The sequence below is a fragment of the Coenobita brevimanus genome, chromosome 74 (assembly GCF_032717465.1).
Source record: "Coenobita brevimanus isolate Jiangsu-jjx chromosome 74, ASM3271746v2, whole genome shotgun sequence".
Taxonomy (NCBI): domain Eukaryota; kingdom Metazoa; phylum Arthropoda; class Malacostraca; order Decapoda; family Coenobitidae; genus Coenobita; species Coenobita brevimanus.
In genome coordinates this window covers 17,310,956-17,332,618 of record NC_137027.1, presented here as the reverse complement: position 1 = coordinate 17,332,618, position 21,663 = coordinate 17,310,956, and the positions used below count along the sequence as shown (strand labels likewise).

Here is a 21,663-nt window from a genome sequence, read left to right as displayed (position 1 = left end):
TATGGTAGTGAGACCTGAGCAGTGAAGGAGGAAGATATTCGCCGGCTCAGACGTACAGAAATGACAATGATTAGGTGGATGTGTGGTGCGTCCCTGCGCCCAAGGCCTGGAGGGGCTGGGTTTACGATGGAAGAATTGAGAGGTAGGATGGGACTGGAGTGTATTGGTGTTGAGATGAGGAGAGATACATTGGGATGGTTTGGAGATGTGGAGAGGATGGGGGATGGAAATTGGATGAGGAAGGTGAGAAGTGTTAATATTAGGGGTGGGGTTATGAGGGGTAGACCGAGAAAGACATGGGACGAGGTCATTAAGTGTGACCTCAGGATTAAGGGACTGAACAGGGAGGCTGCAATGGATCGTGCAGCGTGGAGAGCCGCCATTAGGTGACCAAGGCCGACACATGCAAGCATGTTGAGGCCTTTAAAAACGAAAACGAAAACGAAAAAGCACTCTCTTATTCCTTTCAATTTTTTCCATGCACGCTTCAACGTTTGTCCAGAGCTCATCTTTCACTTATTCTCATTTTTTTCACTCATCGTAACCTCGAATTCGAAAACAATCAATAATTCCACCGTAAACACACACACACATACACACACACACACACACACACACACACACACACACACACACACACACACACACACACACACACACACACACACACACACACACACACACAAACGTACCCTTCACATCACAAACCCACACACTAACTTCCAGTGGCCCCTTGAAGACTCGGAGTATCCCTCCAGTGGCGAATTATTCCGGATATTTCACATCCATATCCTCTTTTTTTATATTCCAGATGCAAACCATTTAGATATAAAAACGATATATACAGTAAAGAAAAACAATGGTGAAATATGCAAAATAAATGGCCTAGGAAGAGGTGTTAAGGAGCCACCTGTGTTACTTGGAATCACCTGGCCAAAAAAGTAATCAAACAAACTGACTATCGAAAAAAGTTTAATTAATTTGCAATAAATAATTTTCCTTTGTACAAATATTTCTAATAATTTGCTACTCACATGCTTATATTTTTGGTGAGTGATATATTAATATTTTTATTATTAATAAAGACAATGGATTTCATGTTTGTCTTTATCTATCTGCCTATTTATCTATCTCTGTTTATCTATCTGTCTGTTTCCCTTTCTTTATTTATCTGTCTTTTATCAAACTGTGTCTGTTTATCTGTGTCTGTCTGTCTGTCTACCTATTCATCTATCTGTACGTCGATGTATCTACCTTTATTATCTATGTATGTATCTTTTTTATCCAGTATACCTTTATCTATCTGTCAAATTATCTATCTATCTATCTATTTATCTGTCAATGTATCTGTCTAGCTAACTATCCAAATGTTCATCCATCCATCTTCATGTCCATTAATCCATCTATCTATCTACGAATATACTCTCAATTTTGTTTTTGTTTCTCAGTCAACCTCCATTCAAAATATTTTTTTCTTTTTAATACAAGGAAGAAGGAACCAAAGGCCAGGAACCGGCAAACCATTGCTTCCAAGAAAGAAAAACAACAAAAAAGAGAAATTCAAGATCTATGTATCCATCCATCCATTTTTGTATTTATCTATCTATCCATCTATATATATTTATCAATCCATCTATCTGTGTATTTATCTATCCATCTATCTATGTTTATCTCTCTATCCATCTATCTATATTTATCTTTCTATCTATCTACGTATCTATCTATCCATCCATCCATTTTTGTATTTATCTATCCATCTATCTATAATTATCTATCCATCTGTCTGTGTACGAGTATCTATCTATCTGTCCATCCCTCCACATTTATTTCTACAAGTTAAGTGCTTGTCTTTGAATTCCACCAACACTTACTCTCCTCATAATTGACACACTTCATTATCGTCTATTTTCAGTGTTACGACATTCTTCATTCAATTCCTACCGTAAAATGGTGGTGGTGGTGGTAGTAATAGTAGTAGTAGTGGTGGTGGTGGTGGTGGTGGTGGTGGTGGTAGTAGTAGTAGTAGTAGTAGTAGTAGTAGTAGTAGTAGTAGTAGTAGTAGTAGTAGTAGTAGTAGTAGTAGTAGTAGTAGTAGTAGTAGAAGTAGTAGTAGTAGTAGTAGTGGTGGTGGTGGCGGTGGTGGTGGTGGTAGTAGTAGTAGTAGTAGTAGTAGTAGTAGTAGTTTCACTTTCGGAACAGCTCTAGGTCCTGTGTTCCCGCTGACGCCATTTTTGTTCCAGCTGCCGCCATTTCATTCCCTCTGGAGTATAGGAGTGTCAATACCGTGGTCCTGGACCGTCTCATGGTGGGGACAGGTCTAGTTCCAGTGGCTGGAGGGGGGGGGGTTGCCGTCTGTTGGGTCAGGCTGGCTAGCGGGTCCAATACAGAATTCGTCCCTGTGGAATATGTAGTTGTGATGATGATGAGGAGGAGGAGGATGGTGGTGATGATATTGATGATGATTGTGATAAGGATAATTGTTGTGATGATAATTGCTGTGATGATGATGAAGATGATGAGGAGGAGGAAGAGGATAAAAACAAAGACTGATGATGATTGCTCTCCACCTCCACTATCATCGTCTATCTATTCTTTTCACTTAACTTGGAGAGAGAGCTGCAAAGGGGGAGGGGGATGTAACGGGAGATGAAGGACATGGAGGAATGATGTTTAGTTTTCCTCCCATCCCTCCCTCTCTCTCACCTGGCAACACACACACACACACACACACACACACACACTCGTTCATAACACCCCTCAAATCTACACACAGCACACTATTACATTAATTCACACGCACACACACACACACACACACACACACTTCTCATACGTTAATTGGGTCCAAGTGGGGCACAAACTGCTGCATCTTCATAATATACACAATTTTCAATATGAAGGGGTAATTTTCCGGTGTGTATAACGAGAGGTGTCTTCACCCCCATTGAGCTCTGTAGTAAAACATGTTGAAAATGTCTTTTTCCTAGAGACTTGTTTAGGTTTATTAGTAGACCAAACACTTGGTAAAAAGAAATAAAGGAAAGGATTTTTTTTCCCCTGATATTTCTATTGACACCTAATAAATAATAACAATAATTCACTATATAGCAGTATATGACAGTCCCACATGTGTCGTGATTGGCTAGCTATTATGACGTCAGTAGCTTCTGCCCCTAACCACACTTGTGGCTGCTGGGCCAGCCGTCACAAGCGTGCTGGTGGGTGTGGGAATTCAGTGTGGACCCTGAGACAGAGGTGGGTGAACGCCATGGCTCCTTTTGCTTTACTCTGCATTTTGCTGGCTGTTCTTCCGGCTTTGAGTTCAGGTACGGTAGTTTATTAAGTTTTTTGAGATTCTTGATGTTCAATGCCTTTTGAACTTTCGTTATAGCTTTTCACTGGCGATTCATTCTGTCCACACATTGATATCCTCTCGTGTCGTGTAGATGCAAAGTACCTAATGACGATATGGAATTTTAAACTGAGATTTCGTTACACATTTTCTTCAGCGGTTTATTCAGATCATTGCACATTGATATGCTCCTGCATTAGTGCAACCTGTTTCAATATTAAACAGTATTAATAACGCTCAAAAGTGCAGAGATGTTCTGTGCAAAAATATAATAATAATAATAATAATAATAATAATAATAATTCATTCATTCATTCATCATCCAGTTCTACGTTTCCCCATGAGAAGCGTAGGAGCCCGGGGCTAGGCAAGTTGGTCCAGACATTTAAGATGAGAGTGACGAGCCTCACTCATCCCTGAGTGGCATTACGCGAAAAATAAACCCCAGCCACCCCTTGGATATAAACCTTCACCGGTTCAATCCGATTGGAACGCCGTAATTACCCACTAAACCACCAGGCGCCAAAATTCGGTTATATGGTTACCACTCAGCGTAGTAAATGGTTTCCTGGTGTACAGAAAACCATTTGGCTTGTCACTCAGTGTAGAGTCACCCACAGGCAGAAGGAAGAGGAAAGAATGAAGGAAAGACAGTAGAGGGAGTGTAAAGTCACCCATAGGCAAGAGGACAAGGAAAGTATGAAGGAAAGAAAGACAGAAGAGGATGGAAGGAAAGAAGGATGGAGGAGAGGAAAGGGCAGATACCCGAGAGCAGAGATACATCGAGTGAGTGGATGGTGAGCGCCCCCACTTACCATATAATAATAACAACAACAATAATACGGTAATAATAATAATAATAATAATAATAATAATAATAATACATCCCTAAAGAAGAGCCGTTACGAAGCCAAATAGGCCACTAAAAATAATAGTATACGTTACGTATAATGTTTTTTTTGTTTTCGTGCATTCACACACACATACATACATACATACACACACACACACACACACACACACACACACATGAATTTCCCTTTTTCTGTTAGTTTCATTTTTCTTCTTATATTTGATTTTTTTTTTTTTTTGGTGTATTCTTTCATTTTGGGGATATAGGAATCGCCCCTGTCCGTCCGTCTTTCCGTCCGGGCCTGTATCTCGTAAACTACCAGGTGGATTGGCTTCCTATCACACAGAAAGATAGAGTATGTGTCGTAGTTGATGCCCGTATAGGTAAAATTGCCATATTGTCTGTACTTCACGAGCTATGACCATATAAGGAAAAATCTGTCTTGTTACATCCGCCAAGGAGGTTATGTTTTACCCCGCGCTTGTTGGTTTGTTTATCTCTCTGTCTGTCTGTTAGCAGGATTACTCAAAAAGTTATGAGCGGATTTTGATTAAATTTTGTGTAGGATGGGCCATGGGCCAAGGAAGAATGATTATATTTTGAGGCGGACCCAGATCCGGAGTATCCCGCACATAATGATTTTCAGTGAAATTTTATGGAAAGATGGGCCATGGACCAAAAATGAACTGATTAAATATGAGGGCGGATCCTGATCCTATATCCACTAAGACAAATCCAGATCCTTTTTAATGGCAGGGGTACTGGAGGAGGTATGCGCTCTCTGAGCGCTTTATAGTGCTATATTTTGGAAACTTCTTGCTGGATTTTCTTCATATCATACAGGAAAATAGAGTGCAATCCCTGGTTTATGTCCTTATATATGAAATTGCCACATTGTAAGTATTTTACGAACAATGTCAATACAAGGAAACTAATCTGTAAATAGCTGTACCTTGAAAACTACTTGCTAGATCATCCTAACGCCTTAAAAAAAACAAGAAACGGTGCCAAGGGACAGCGAACCCGTGCCCGGCAGTCATTTTAGTGTGCTGACTTATAAAAAGGATATCTAGTCAAACATGGCACATAAAATTTGGTGTTGATCAGGTGAAAATTAACGATTTTTTGTCCATTTAAAATTTTAAGCCCGACCCACCTGACATTGACCCCTCCTACCGCTAAGGGGGGGACCCCCTGATGTAATGACGCTTGTTATAGGATGCTAATGTGAAAGATACACCTTTACGTTTTGGTTTCATGTCAATGTGACGAATCTGAAAGGAGTTATGGCTAACAAAAGATTTTTTTTTTTTTTTACATTTTCGGGGGGCCTACAGCCTGGGCCTTGGCCCGATTTGGACCCAAGTTTAATCAGGTGTTCAGAAGGCCGCAGCCCATCATCCCTGTAATTTTAGTAAAATTCGCACCTCTTGTTTTCATGTAAAGTTGTTAACAGACAGACAGACACACAAACAAACCAACAGAGAGACAAACCGAGTGAAAACAATAGCCTATCTATCTCCTAGCCCCTCCGGGGCGAGGACAGGTAAAGATAGTGTACTGTCCGAGTCCTACTTTATGCCCATATATATATATATATATATATATATATATATATATATATATATATATATTGTTACATAGCCAATGATTTCATCATCCTTTGTGTAATTTTAACGTACAGTGTGCTGCCTGTTTGATCACGAGCGTGTTCTGCCTCAGTCCCCCCCTTCTACCGTTATAGTAGAGTAAGTCGTCCTTTCTGTTATTCAGTGCGGGATTGTCAACTCTTTGTCCCCATGGCTTCATTTGTGCGTCCTTCTTACAAGTTGTATCAAGCTCTGCTGGCCCCTATATAATGAGCTCAGTCTCTGCATCATTGCCACTTAGATCTGCTCCTCATATTGTTCACATCTCTGTCCTCCCCTGTACAGTTATTATTATTGTGAATTTCTCAGGAAGTCTCCAACCATCTAGCAGCTGTGTGATTTGAGTATAAGTGTTATTGCATTTTGTTCTTGTACTGTATAGCATAAGGTTAATTCTTAGGCCTGGAAAGTTTTTGTAAATTGTGTAGAATTCATTTTGTCAGCCAGTGGTAATAATAGTTTGTATCTGTAATTATTTATCTTGCATTAACTGAGCATTACCCAGTGTTTTTCATTTCATCAGGGCTGACTTAGATAAATTTACTCATGCTAATTTCGTGTTAATAGAGGCTATTGCAGTTAACCATATATTTAAGCTGTTTTTGCCATTACATTATCCTTATGAGTCCTGAATGTTTTGTTGTTAGTTTGAGCATTAAACTTTAACTTGTAATTTTACCTAACTCTTTTGTTTTGAACCTGGAACTTTACGGGACAGTAGTGATTTTTTTAGTATTCTCACTTAGAGTGTACACTATCTTTCTCTGTTCCGTAACATAAATTTGGCGACCTCTTATCAGGATATTCAGGATATTATCATAAGGATAGTGCTTGATATTTTGTGACTGTTACTTATTCATGATGTCTACTATTACTACACTTGATGAAGCCAAAGATTTTTTGTCAAATGTGCAAACAGTGTGTGATACAGAAAACAGAACAAAGAATGAACTTAAGCTCGTTGCTCAACAATTGGGAATTGCTGTTCGCTCTCATCATTCTAAAGATCAAATTGTTGACATGATTAATGAAAGCTTGTTTAATGTAACTCCTCCAAATGAGCAAACGCAGATTGAATTAGCTAAGTTACAGCTAGCCCTGCAGGAGGCTCGTGTGAAGGAAGCTGAATTTCAAGCACGTGCTAAGGAGGCTGATGTTAAGGAGGCAAATGCTCGTATTCAAGAGGCACAGGTACAGGCTCAGGCACAAATTGAACTTGCTAGGATTCAGGCAGACCATGAGTATCGCATGAAACAAGGTGGAACTGGATCATCTAGCTCTGATGATTTTGATGTGGCTAAAAATGTTAAACTTGTCCCTCCTTTTAATGAATCTGATTTAACTAAGTATTTTCAATTGTTTGAGAGGGTAGCTACAGGTTTTAATTGGCCCAAGGAGTATTGGCCAGTACTCCTTCAAACTGTTCTCACCGGTAAAGCTCAAGTAACTTATGCATCTTTGCCTCAGGATCAATCTGATAATTATGATGTAGTTAAGAGCTTGATTCTTAAGGCCTATGAGCTTGTTCCTGAAGCCTATAGAGTAAAATTTAGGATAATTTACAAGCATGATAAGCAATCCCATGTTGAGTATGCAAAAATCAAAGAAGATCTGTTAGAGCAGTGGTTAAATTCTAAGAATGTGGATTCTGATTTTGGTAAATTTAAGCAGATGATTTTGCTGGAGGACTTCAAGAGGTGTATTTATAAAGATGTAAGCCTATATCTTGATGAGAAAAGAATAGATAATTTGTCTGATGCTGCAGTTTTAGCTGATGAATATGTTCTCACTCACAAGAGATATTCTAAAGAAAAAGGGAAAACTGAGAGTAAGTACGTTGCCTCTACTCAGAGTACAGGTAAAAGGAAAGAGAATAAAGGAGATGTTTCTCAGGAAGTAAATACCAGCTTCACCTCTAGATTTCAGAAAAGTAAATGTACTTATTGTAGTAAGCTTGGTCATACTACGGAGAGATGTTTCAGGAGACAGCGTGATGTGAACAAAAAGGAGTCTTTAAATATTCAGTCAATTGGTCTAGTGTCCACCCTTGAGAGTTCCCAGAATTCTTTAACTGAGTTAACTGAACCTGCTTTGAGGGGTAACTTAAATTCTCATGATGGAGCTCCTCTTTTTGAGCAGTAACGTGGGTGACACTCTCAAGAGTTCATGTGCTAATTTCCTGTCTGATGGTTTTGTCAGTCCTCTGGACAGTAATGACAGGAAATCAGTTAAAATATATCGTGATACAGGTGCTTGCCAATCCCTTATGCTGACCAGTGTTCTAGGCTCTAATGTTAAGTCCTCTGATGAAACTGTAATCTTACAAGGTGTAGGGAATAATTACTTCTCTGTCCCTCTGTGCAGAGTGAATTTAGAGTCTGGTTTTGTTAATGGTTCCGTTATGGTTGGGTTGGTTGAGACACTCCCAATGTCAGGTGTAACTTTCTTACTTGGAAATGATATTGGTGGAAGTCAAGTGTGTCCAGCTCCTCAGTTGTCTAGTGAGCCAGTGGCTGCGTCCCAGGATTGTGATGTCCCTGATGTGTTCCCTGCATGTGCTGTCACTAGGGCTAAGTCTAAAGTTACTGGTGATTTAGAGGATAATGATGATGATGATGTTATCCTAGCTGACACTTTTCTTGCTAATTTGGACCGCTCACCAGATGAGGCAGTACCCCGTAGTGTTGATAATTTGTTTCGTCAAGAGTTGGTTGAGTTGCAGGTTGCTGACCCTGAGTTGAAAGGTCTTGCTAACTCTGCTTGCAGTGAGGAAGAGTCAACTGGTGCTTCTACTTGTTATTATATAAACTTATGAGGAAGTGGAGACCCCCAACAGCATCAGCCGACTGTGAATGGGAGGTTGTACATCAAGTTGTCATCCCTCGTGTTTGTAGGCAGGATATCATTAGAGTGGCTCATGATTCCAGTTTGGCAGGACACCTTGGAGTGAGGAAGACTGCGGCACGCATTTTGAAACACTTCTACTGGCCAGGTATCTTCAGGGATGTTTCCTGGTATTGTAAGTCTTGTCACACCTGTCAAGTTGTGGGGAAATGTAATCAGACCGAAAAGGTTGCACCTCTAGTTCCCATTCCTCCTTTTGAGGCGCCTTTCACCCGTGTGTTGGTGGATATTGTGGGCCCTCTTCCTAAGACTTCAGGATTTTCTTATGTGTTGACCCTGATTGATATGGCTACTCGTTATCCTGAAGCCATTCCACTTAGAAATATCTCAGCAAAGAACGTGGTTAAGGAAATGCTAGGGTTCTTCACAAAGTTTGGTCTGCCCAAGGAGGTACAGTCAGACCGGGGAAGTAATTTCATGTCAAATGTTTTCAAGCAGTCTCTGAAAGAGTTGGGCATCACCCAGATCACGTCTTCAGCTTACCATCCCCAGACCCAAGGAGCGTTGGAGAGATATCATCAAACACTCAAATCGATGCTCAAGAAATACTGTTTGGAACATCAGAAAGACTGGGATAAAGGTCTTCCATTCGTTGTATTTGCCGCAAGAGAATCTCCAAATGAATCACTGGGCTTCTCACCCTTTGAACTACTGTTTGGCCATGAAGTAAGAGGACCCCTTAAGCTACTCAAGGAATGCTGGCTGTCGGAGGAAGATGACGTCAACCTGCTGGAGTATGTGATGAAGTTCAAAGAACGGCTGTCCACTGCTTTACAGCTGGTGAGAGAGAATTTAGGAGCTGCTCAGAAGATGAAGACTTGGTATGATAAGAAGTCCAGGTTACGCCACTTTCAGCCAGGAGATCAGGTTTTGATTCTGCTACCGGTGCATGGGCAACCTCTTCAAGCCAAGTTTAGTGGTCCTTATTTCGTGGAGAAGAAACTCAGTGATGTCAACTATGCCATCGCCACACCAGATCGTAGAAAGAACAAGCAACTTTGTCACATCAACATGCTAAAGTTATATCACAGGCAGGACGAAAATAACCCAGTCTGCACTGTAGCTGTTCCACCCGAGTCTGCAAATGAAGCTCTCCCATGCAGTATGAGCCTGAGTGATAGTTTGGGGAAGAATCCTGATATCATGAATGATCTCCAGACTAAGCTTTCTCATCTACCTCCCGAGGAAAGGCAGGAGTTTTCGGCATTACTGCAGGAGTACCCGCAAGTGTTCCGTGCCACTCCAGGAAGAAGTACTGTGTTGATGCATGATGTCGATGTTGGAGAAGCAAAGCCAATTAAACTGCCTCCTTACCGTGTGAACCCAGTGAAAGTTCCTCTCATCGAGAAGGAGCTTGGCTACCTGTTGGACCACAAGATGATTGAACCCTGTCAGAGCGAGTGGAGTTCTCCTGTCACTCTAGTCTCTAAGCCAGGTGGGTCACAGCGGCTTTGCATTGACTACAGACGTGTTAATCAGATAACCAAAACAGACACTTACCCTCTCCCTCGCGTGGAAGGTTGCATAGACAAGATCGGAAAGGCTAGGTACATAAGTAAGTTTGATTTGTTAAAGGGATACTGGCAAGTACCTATGACTGAACGTGCTAGGGAGATCTCATGTTTTGTAACACTAGGAAAGACTTTTGCATGTTCTGTAATGCCATATGGCATGAAGAATGCACCAGCCACATTTCAGAAGCTCATGAATGTTGTAACAGAGGGTTTGGCAGGGTGTGTTGTTTATATTGATGATGTATTAATCTTCAGTGACAACTGGAAAGATCACCTATGCCATGTCAGTAAATTTCTTGAGCGTTTGGTTCATGCTAATCTTGTAGCTAATTTATCAAAGTGTGAGTTTGGTCAAGCTAAAGTTCAGTACCTTGGGTACGTAATTGGTGATGGACATGTTGCACCACCAGCAGCTAAGGTTCAGGTTATAAGTGATCTTCCCAGACCTAAAAGTAGGAAAGAGCTACAAAGATTTTTGGGAATGGTAGGTTATTACAGGAGATTTGTTCTTAACTTTTCTATTCTTGTATCACCACTTACAGACCTACTGAAAATGGGAGTTAAATTTGTTTGGACCGATAACTGTGAATCCTCTTTCAACAAACTTAAAGCTATTCTGTTAAGTCAGCCAGTGCTCGCTACTCCAAATTTTGCTAAGCCTTTTAAGATGGCTGTTGATGCAAGTGATACAGGAGCTGGGGCTGTTTTGCTGCAAGAGGATGATCAGGGTATTGAACATCCTGTATCTTATTACAGTAAGAAGTTCACTCCACCTCAAAAGAACTACTCAACTATTGAGAAAGATCTTTTGGCCTTGATTTTGTGTTTACAGCATTTTTCATTTTATTTGTGTTCTGGTTTTGACTCCATAGTCATTTATACCGATCATAACCCACTGAAATTCTTTAGTAAGTTTAAAGATAAAAATCAGAGATTGACAAGATGGAGTCTACTTCTTCAGGAGTATTCATTAGACATACAACATGTCAAGGGGAAAGAAAATGTTATTGCAGATTGTTTATCTAGACTTTAGACAGATTGTTTTAGAGTAATAAGAAATTTCCTTTGTAAATTTCTTTTTCTTTGTGGGGAGGTGTTACATAGCCTATGATTTCATCATCCTTTGTGTAATTTTAACGTACAATGTGCTGCCTGTTTGATCACGAGCGTGTTCTGCCTCAGTCCCCCCCTTCTACCGTTAAAGTAGAGTAAGTCGTCCTTTCTGTTATTCAGTGCAGGATTGTCAACTCTTTGTCCCCATGGCTTCATTTGCGCGTCCTTCTTACAAGTTGTATCAAGCTCTGCTGGCCCCTATATAATGAGCTCAGTCTCTGCATCATTGCCACTTAGATCTGCTCCTCATTTTGTTCACATCTCAGTCCTCCCCTGTACAGTTATTATTATTGTGAATTTCTCAGGAAGTCTCCAACCATCTAGCAGCTGTGTGATTTGAGTATAAGTGTTATTGCATTTTGTTCTTGTACTGTATAGCATAAGGTTAATTCTTAGGCCTGGAAAGTTTTTTGTAAATTGTGTAGAATTCATTTTGTCAGCCAGTGGTAATAATAGTTTGTATCTGTAATTATTTATCTTGCGTTAACTGAGCATTACCCAGTGTTTTTCATATCATTAGGGCTGGCTTAGATAAATTTACTCATGCTAATTTCGTGTTAATTGAGGCTATTGCAGTTAACCATATATTTAAGCTGTTTTTGCCATTACATTATCCTTATGAGTCCTGAATGTTTTGTTGTTAGTTTGAGCATTAAACTTTAACTTTTAATTTTACCTAACTCTTTTGTTTTGAACCTGGAACTTTACGGGACAGTAGTGATTTTTTTAGTATTCTCACTTAAAGTGTACATTATCTTTCTCTGTTCCGTAACAATATATATATATATATATATATATATATATATATATATCCATCCATCATCCAATCCTACGTTGCCCCATGAGGAGCGTAGGAGCCCGGGGCTAGGCTGTTGGTCCCTACATTTAAGATTAGAGTGACCAATCTCACTCATCCCTGAGTGGCATTACGTGAGCAATAAACCCCAACCACCCCTTGTATTATGATATAAACCTTCACCGGCTCAATCCGATTGGAGCACAATAATTACCCACTTAACCACCAGGCGCCAAAATTTGGTTATATGGTTACCACCCAAAGTAGTAAATAGTTTCCTGGTGTACAGGAAACCATTTGGCTTGTCACTCAGTGTAGAGTCACCCATATGCAGAAGAAAGAGGAAAGAATGAAGGAATGAAAGACAGAAAAGGGAGTGTAAAGTCACCCGTAGGCAGAAGGACGAGGAATGAATCAAGGAAAGATAGAAGAAGATGGAAGGAAGGAAGGATGGAGGAGAGGACAGGGCAGACACCCGAGAGCAGCACTACAGTGGATGGTGAGCGCCCCCACCTAGCACAGTTTTATATATATATATATATATATATATATATATATATATATATATATATATATATCTCATCATCCGGACATCCTTTCCCACCCAAGGGCAGAGTGAGGAGTAGCAATGTCCTGACAGTCCAATGGGCCACGCTTCCATTCACTCATCATTCAAGCCCCCGGAATCCTGGCTCTATCTGATACCCCCAAAACATTCATCACGTTCTGTAGCTTCACATATCGTATCCGACAGTCAGTCCAGACGCTGCCACATTAAAAATGGGTGCCAAAAATCCCTGATCATACACATCTCCTCACCAAATTCATCCAGCCAGCTCGATATCCTGTCAGTTCCCTAGCCTCACCGACTTCCAAACCTCTCGTCCTTACACATTCATCCACCATTTCTCTCCATCTTCTCCTTGGCCTACCTCGCCTCCTCCTTCCTTCGAATTCGCTCAGATATACCTTCTTCACCACTCTGTTGTTATCCATTCTCTTCACATGACCATACCATCTCAGTACACTCTCTTCAATTCTGGTGTCCACCGACTTCCTCACTCCGCATCTTTCACGAATCACATTACATCGTATCCTATCCACCCTCTGTACTCCACATACATTCCTCAGCAGTCCCATCTCCACTGCTCTCACTCTTAACTTTTCAATTTCATGCCACACCATAGTCTCACATCCATATGTTAAAGTTGGCACTAACACTCCTTCATGTAAGCCTCGTGCACCTGCAACACTCAAGCCTCTGTTTCTTATCAAGGTCTTCATAGCACCGGCTACTTTTTCTTCCTTGTGTCACTCTACTTTCAACTTCTTTTGCACATTTTCCTCTCTTTTCTATCACTATACCCAGGTATTTGAACTCTCTCACCAATTCCAGTCTCTCTCCATTCACTGTTACATTGCACTGGGAGTCACCTTCTCTCTCAATAACCATCTCTTTACTCTTTTCTACATTTACTCTCAAGGAACGACGCTTACAGACATCAGCAAAACTCTGCACTAGCCTACTAAGTTCTTGTCCGGTACTTGCAAGCAGTAGTGCATCATCAGCATACAACAAATTTGATATATTCCATCCATCATCATTCATTACCAATGCCATTCCTCTCTCCATTACTCGTGTTTTCACTTCTCTCGTCACCCCATCCATATATACATTGAACAACCATGGGGACACCACACAATCTTGTCGCACGCCCACACTGATTGTGAACCATTCACTTAGATGCCCATTAACCCTGACACATGCTTCACTACCATCATAAAAACTCCTGACGGCACCTAACAGCTTACCCTCTACACCGTACATGCGCAAAACTTTCCACAATCCTTCTCTGTCCACTTTGTCATATGCGTTTTCCAGATCCATGAATGCCATAAACACCTTATGGTCCTTCTCGCAAGCCTTCTCTACTATCTGTCTCACAGGAAAGATTTGGACCACACATCCGCTGCCACTCCTAAAGCCACCCTGTGCATCACTCACTAGGACTTCTGATATCTCTCTTACTTTCTCTATAATAATTCTTCCATATACCTTCCCTACCACACTCAGTAAGCTTATGCCACGATAATTCTTGCACTCACTTCATTCACCTTTATTTTTGTACAGGGATACTATCACAGCCTTTTTCCACTCTGCAGGCACAGTTTCACTCATCCATGCCTTCTTATATATCTCCAACATGTACTTCATTCCATTCTCTCCACTACATTTAAGCATCTCTGCATACATCTCATCAACCCCAGCTGCTTTCCCATTTTTCAGCCGCTTCACAGCGCTCTCTCTCTCTCTCTCTCTCTCTCTCTCTCTCTCTCTCTCTCTCTCTCTCTCTCTCTCTCTCTCTCTCTCTCTATGTATGAATGTATGTATGTATCTATCTATCTATATATCTATATCTATATATCTATCTATCTATCTATCAATCTATATATATATATGAAATTGTTATAACCCTTAGTGCATATCTATGTATTCTTTACCTCATGATAAGGATATGTCTTTGGTAAAGGCTTGTTATTATTGCTGTCATCATCATTATTATCATTACTAATGTTGTTATCAGTATTATTATCACTGACTACTACTGTTATTATTACTATTATCATTATTAATATCATTGTCACTATAACTACTACTATTAGCGCATCATCACTACTATTATTATCATTATCACTACCGTACTAGTATTACCATCACTATTATTATTATTATCACTACTACTATTATTATCATCACTGCTGGAATTATCACTACTACTATTATTATCACTACTACTATTATTATCACTACTATTATCATTATCACTATTACTATTATTATCACTACTGTTATTATCACTGCTGGAATTATCACTACTACTATTATTATCACTACTATTATCATTATCACTACTGTTATTATCACTGTTGGTATTAGCAACACTACTACTGTACTATTATTAGTATCACTACTACTTTTATCATTATCACTACAACTATCATTATCATTACTATTATTTATCATCACTACTGCTATAATTATTACGATTTCCACTACTTTTATCACTTACTATTATTATCACTATTACTATTAATATTGTCACTACTACTTTTATCATCATCATCACTACTACTGTTATCATCACCACTACTAGTATTTTCACATCCTAACCCACAACAGGTCAGAGCAACTCCCAGTGTGAGTCCAATCCGTGCTGCTACATTGGTCCAGACGGCAGGTGTCACTGCGACAAAGCATACCCGTACTGTACCTGGAGGAAGAGGTCGTCCGGGGAGCCCACCAAACCACAACGACAACGAAGACGACCAGTACGACTCGAGGTGACCCCAGCATCGGCAGTGTGAGTAGTGGTAAAGGTCGAATTGAAGTCCCCAGTGGTCGTCGAGCAGTATGGCAGTCGTAAGCAAGAACTCGGCTCCATTATCCTCAACAAGAACGACAACAACACCAACAAAAACAACAATAACAGAACAACAAGAATGACAAACAAGAACAAAGGACAAGAACAACAATACCACCACAACAACTACAAAAAGAAAAAGTAAAAAAAAAAAACAGAAACACAACAACAACAACAAGAAACCATCAACAACAAAAACAATGACAAATACTGTATATCTTTTCACCTTATCTTGGCCCAGATTTTCGTCCTTTTGCAGCTTATTTCACGTTGCTCAGTGGCAGAATAAGACAATGCTACGGCTCTACGTCCCTCCCATAGCACTTCTTCGTGACTAGCAATTTGATGGGTTAATGAGGGCTATATTCCCCCCCCCCCTCGTTCCAATATTCCCTCCTGCGCTTAATAAAATCGTTTGGATGTGATATGGATTACATGAAAAGGTAAAAAAAAAAAAAAGATTCTCTCTCTCTCTCTCTCTCTCTCTCTCTCTCTCTCTCTCTCTCTCTCTCTCTCTCTCTCTCTCTCTCTCTCTCTCTCTCTCCGAATATATTGTTCAGAGAGTGAAATACCGTGTCTCATTATGCTGTGTGGTGTGGTGTGGTGCGGGTATTTCTGACAGGTGTGGTTTTATCCTGTATGGTGGTGTGGTGTGATTGTTACTGACTGAGGTGGTATTGTCCTGTGTGGTGGTGTGGTGTTGGTATGATCGACTGGTATGCTATTATCCTGTGTGGTGGTGTGGTGTGGTGTGGTTATTATTGACTGGTGTGGTATTATTCTGTGTGGTGGTGTGGTGTGGGTATTACTGACTGGTGTGGTATTGTACTGTGTGGTGGTGTGTTGTGGTGTGGCAATTACTAACTGGTATTATTGACAGAGAAGTCGAGACAGCAACAGCCCCCTTGCTCCTTTCAGGCTGTCTGGTACAGAGTTTAAAAGGCTTGAGGTCATAGGAAGAGGGAAAGACTGCCTGAGGGCAATAGTTCCTCACCTGATATACGATTAAGATGATGATGGTGATGATGATGACGAGGAGAAGAAGGAAGAAGAGGAGAATGATGGTGGTAATGGTGGTGGTGGTGATGATGGTAATGGTGGTGGTGGTGATGATTGTGGTAATGGTGGTGGTGGTGATGGTGGATAATGAGAAGAGGAGGAGGAGAAGAAAACGAACGGTATTTGTGGACATTCCGTAATATCGGTACCTCTTCCTTAGCAATTTAATATACTCATCACACTCCAGTTTTCTTCTATATCTTATTAACACAAATTATGAAGATATTTAAAAGATATGCATAACATACGAGGGAATAACAACATGGGGTACGTATAATAATTAGCCAAAGAGTAACTGTTACGCTATGTCGTTCTTGAGAGAGAGACAGAGAGGGGCTAGTTATTGCTGATTTTACTGAATTAGATTTTTCCTATATCTTTTATTTCCTTTTTACTTCTCTCGTATTACACCATCCATCCCTTCCTTCCCCACTCCCTCTTTCCCTCCCTTCTTCCTCCTTCCCCCTCTCAATAGTATTGATAGTGATGTATGGATGTTGATGCTGTCTGTGTGGCCTAGCAGACCCATCGACCACAAAGAAGCAACACCTTCATGTGGCAGACAGTGCCTGGCCAGGGTTGGAACAAGGTACTTCCACACGGCGAGGTGCAGGTAAAATGAAGGAACCATACCACCAAGAGGGTGAGCTGTGTATAGGATATGTATGAGCAGTAGTATCAGCCCAGATTTGGACTACTTCGTAAATGTGATTGAGTTCCCCGCCTGGGAGTGTTGTGCATGGCCAGCTACAACGTCACTACTAAGGTAGTACCTCCCTGGACGATGGTAACCATGCAGCTACTACCTTTTTGGTGGGCTAACGGGTGCTACACCTTGCCCAAGGGTGACCCGGAACAGTGCAGGGCAGGAGGGTCCATCTTCTCTGAACCGGACACATCACACGGCCGCATACCCATGATGTGTTAGGTAATGATGAGCAATTAAGCAAATTATACTCGTTTTACTCTAATTTGGCCCAGATTTTTTGGTTATTTTGTAGTTTATTTCACACTCTACATTCCTTCCATAGCACTTCTTCATGACTGGCATCATATTCTGGTTTTAATCTCTGGTAACAGCTTAGAATTCAAGATGGAGAGATGGCAATTTTAGGCCAAGTTAAAGTGAAAATGGTATAATACACAATGGAGTATAGAGTAAGGCAAACAGCAGTAGGAAATCCATTATATTTTTTGATAATGCAATATGTTTTTCAGATTATGTAACTATAACCACATATTGAAATCGTGCTTGAATATGGAAAAGCAGTTTTTGTCTCAAATCCTCTTCAGATGTAAAATGAAAATAATCACCTATCTAGTGATCAATCTATTATCTATCTGCCTATCTTTTATCTACTATCTCTCTATGACTACCTGTGTGTATGTATGTATGGATGGATGGATGGATGGATGGATGGATGTATATGATCATACAAGTATACAATGTGGAGAGAGAGAGAGAGAGAGAGAAAGAGAGAGAGAGAGAGAGAGAGAGAGAGAGAGAGAGAGAGAGAGGGAGAGAGAGAGAGAGAGATGTGTGTGTGCGTGTGATTATATATATATATATATATATATATATATATATATATATATATATATATATATATATATATATATATATATACACAGGCATACCCCGGTTTAACGATGTACTTGGTTAGGTGAAAACACATAATTAGGTGGGGTATCGTATATTAGGGTACTTTCAACTTGTATTTCAACGTGGACCGTTTACCAGCATTGGGTTTCCCCCCAAACCAAGTCCAAAACTCACCCAGATGATCCCAAAAAGAAGTTTAAAATCAATCTAAATGGCCTAACAGCTGTAAAGGAAGCTAAACTAAGCATAACACTTGAAAATAACTCACTAAAACCAACAAATCAAATCTTAATATCGTCATGTAAGTCTGGAGAACATCCAGCTTAGCAAACTGTACTGCAAAATTACAATATTCACCCCACCTATGGCTAAAACATTAATCAGAGTTTAAAAACAGGATATAAATCAACCTAAACACACAGTTTTAGTCTAAAATATCATCACACTCAGTAAGAGAAAATCAAAACCCATTGTTAAACGGGTTTGACCATCATTAGTCGGGGTATGGTGCAATTTGTACCCCAATCGTTAAGCCGGGGTATCGTATCTAGGGGTATAGTATATCGAGGTATTACTGTGTGTGTATATATATATATATATATATATATATATATATATATATATATATATATATATATATATATATATATATATATATATATATATATATATATATATATATATATATATATATATATATATATATATATATATATATATATATATATATATAGATATATATATATATATATATATATATATATATATATATATATTTATGTGTGGAGAGGATGGAGGGTGAAAGACTGATGAAGAGAGTGTATGTGAGTAAGGTGGAGGGGGAAAGAGGGAGGGGGAGGCCGAGGATGAGATGGAGGGATGGGGTGGAGAGGTATATGAGAGAGGGGGGTGTGAGCTGGGAGCAGGGGAGTGAAATGGCGGGGGACAGGGCGACTTGGAGGCGATTTGTTTGTGGCCACCCCAAACGGGATTGAGGCGTCTGGCAATAGATATATAGATAGATATATGTGGTAGGTGGGGACGCTCGCCATCCACTCACTCGATGTAGTGCTGCTCTTGGGTGTCTGCCCTTTCCTCTCCATCTTTCTTTCTTCCATTCTCTTCTGTCTTTCTTTCCTTCATTCTTTCCTTGTCCTTCTGCCTACGGGTGACCCTACACTCCCTCTTCTGCCTTTCTTTCCTTCATTCTTTCCACTTCCTTCAGCCTGTGGGTGACTCTACACTGAGTGACAAGCCAAATGGTTTCCAGTGCACTGGGAAACCATTTACTACGTTGGGTGGTAACCATATAACCAAATTTTGGCGCCTGGTGGTTTAGTGGGTAATTATTGCGCTCCAATCGGATTGACCCGGTGAAGGTTTATATCCAAGGGGTGGTTGGGGTTGATTGCTTATGTATTGCCACTTAGGGACGAGTGAGCCTGGTCACTCTCATCTTAAATGTCGAGACCAACTGCCTAGCCCAGGGCTCCTACGCTTCTCATGGGTCAAGGTAGGATTGGATGATGTATGAATGGATATATATATATATATATATATATATATATATATATATATATATATATATATATATCATCATCAGCCATTGATGTCCACTGCAGGACCGGCCTATCCCTACGGAAGCAGGGACGATACAGCCATTGTATCTCTACCCAGTGGCTTAGGCTGTCTGGTAGAGACAGTATGTAGGGTGAGAAGGGCCTCTAAGTGTAATTGTAGTGTTGTAGTGGCTTTGGATGTGTGTGTAGTGTGTGAACCAAGTGTAATGGGCCCGCCTTTAGCCGATTGGGTGCAAGCATACTAGTATGCGACACTGGTTCAACCACAGCACCCCTTATGTCCGCCAAAGTAGCAAGTGGCTAGGTGAACGATTTCCAAAGTTTTTACAAGTCTGGCGGGAGGCGAACCCTCGTCCACAAGCGTGCGAAACTCACACTCTACCACTGTATCACAGAGGCTCTCTCTCTCTCTCTCTCTCTCTCTCTCTCTCTCTCTCTATATATATATATATATATATATATATATATATATATATATATATATATATAGGGCACACAGAACAATTGATGACCTGAATTTTTACCTGCGGCTTAACTTAGGGTCACCTGCAGCAGGGAGTGGAACACAACAAAGGATGACCTGAATCTAAAAATGCACGTGACTAAGGAGAAGGGAGTATGAGGGGAGGAAAGAGGAGTGGGAGGGAGGGATAAGGGGAGAGGGGGGAGGGAGGAGGGGATAAATACTGCTGTTTGACTTAAGACCTAGAGGATTAATGCTTGGTGTGTCGCACACAGGTGTGACTACAACGCCAGTAGATTACTGGGAACAATCACGTGTTAGTCTGGGGGATACTGCTTTAAAATTAATTCAGTTAACAATTTATCACACATAAAATGACCATAGCTCATGTTTACATTCTTTTCATATGTGCCAGAAATTAGACAAGATTCTATTACATTTCTTTCATCTAAGCTTCTTGATCTTGCTAGAATCTTGGAGCCTATCCAGTCAATATGGTGATCACTGGATGCTTTGTGCTGAAATAAACCACTACTCTGTTGGGCTGTCCTTACACTGTATATATGTTGTGAGATTCTAGTTTCCAAATCTTTTCCAGATTGTCCTAAGTAAAATTTGTTAGTTTTTACACGGGATTTTGTAAACAACGCCTGAATTACTGAAAGGGCTGTTCTTGATGAGGGTTTTTGTGATGGTGTTCTCATATTTGAATACTACTTGTACATTGAGTTTCCTCAGTATGTGAACAACATCAAGAAAATTTTCATGGAAGGGGAGGACAAAGGTTCTTTGAATGTTCTGGCGATCTGGCTTATTAGTTTTCCCTTCAAGGAATCGTTTCTTGGCTGTATTGTGGCACTGAGTTAGTATGCTTGGTGGATATTTTAGCTTCTTTCCAACACTCTGAATCTTTTTTAGTTCATCATCTAAAAATTCTCGATCTGAAATTCTATATGCTCTTAGGTACATGGATATGAACACAGATCTTTTTACACTAATTTGATGGTTTGAATAGTAATGAACATATGACATAATATTTGTAGGTTTTCTGTATACCTTAGTCTTCAAAACATTTTGATCCCTGATAACTTTTACATCCAAAAATGGAAATTCATTATCCATTTCCATCTCATGAGTAAATTCACTCGATGGAACTAACGAATTTAATTGCAGGAGAAATTCATCAATGGGAAGACTGTTAGGCCAGAAGCACAGAATATCATCAACGTATCGGAGCCAAACTATGTTTTGCTTCTTTATGGAGGTCAGTAAATGTTTCTCAAAGTATTCCATGTAAATATTTGCCAGAACTGGGGAGAGGGGATTACCCATGTCCATACCAAATTTTTGTGTGT

At 40.2% G+C, this 21,663-nt stretch overlaps 1 long non-coding RNA gene across 1 annotated transcript; it reads left to right on the top strand.

Moving 5' to 3' along the window:
• Positions 1–3,250: 3,250 nt before the first annotated feature.
• LOC145407866 (uncharacterized) lies at positions 3,251–16,115 on the top strand. Its single transcript, XR_013898804.1, has 2 exons — positions 3,251–3,326; positions 15,363–16,115. It is a non-coding gene; the product is annotated as an uncharacterized LOC145407866 (long non-coding RNA).
• The last annotated feature ends 5,548 nt before the right edge of the window (positions 16,116–21,663 follow it).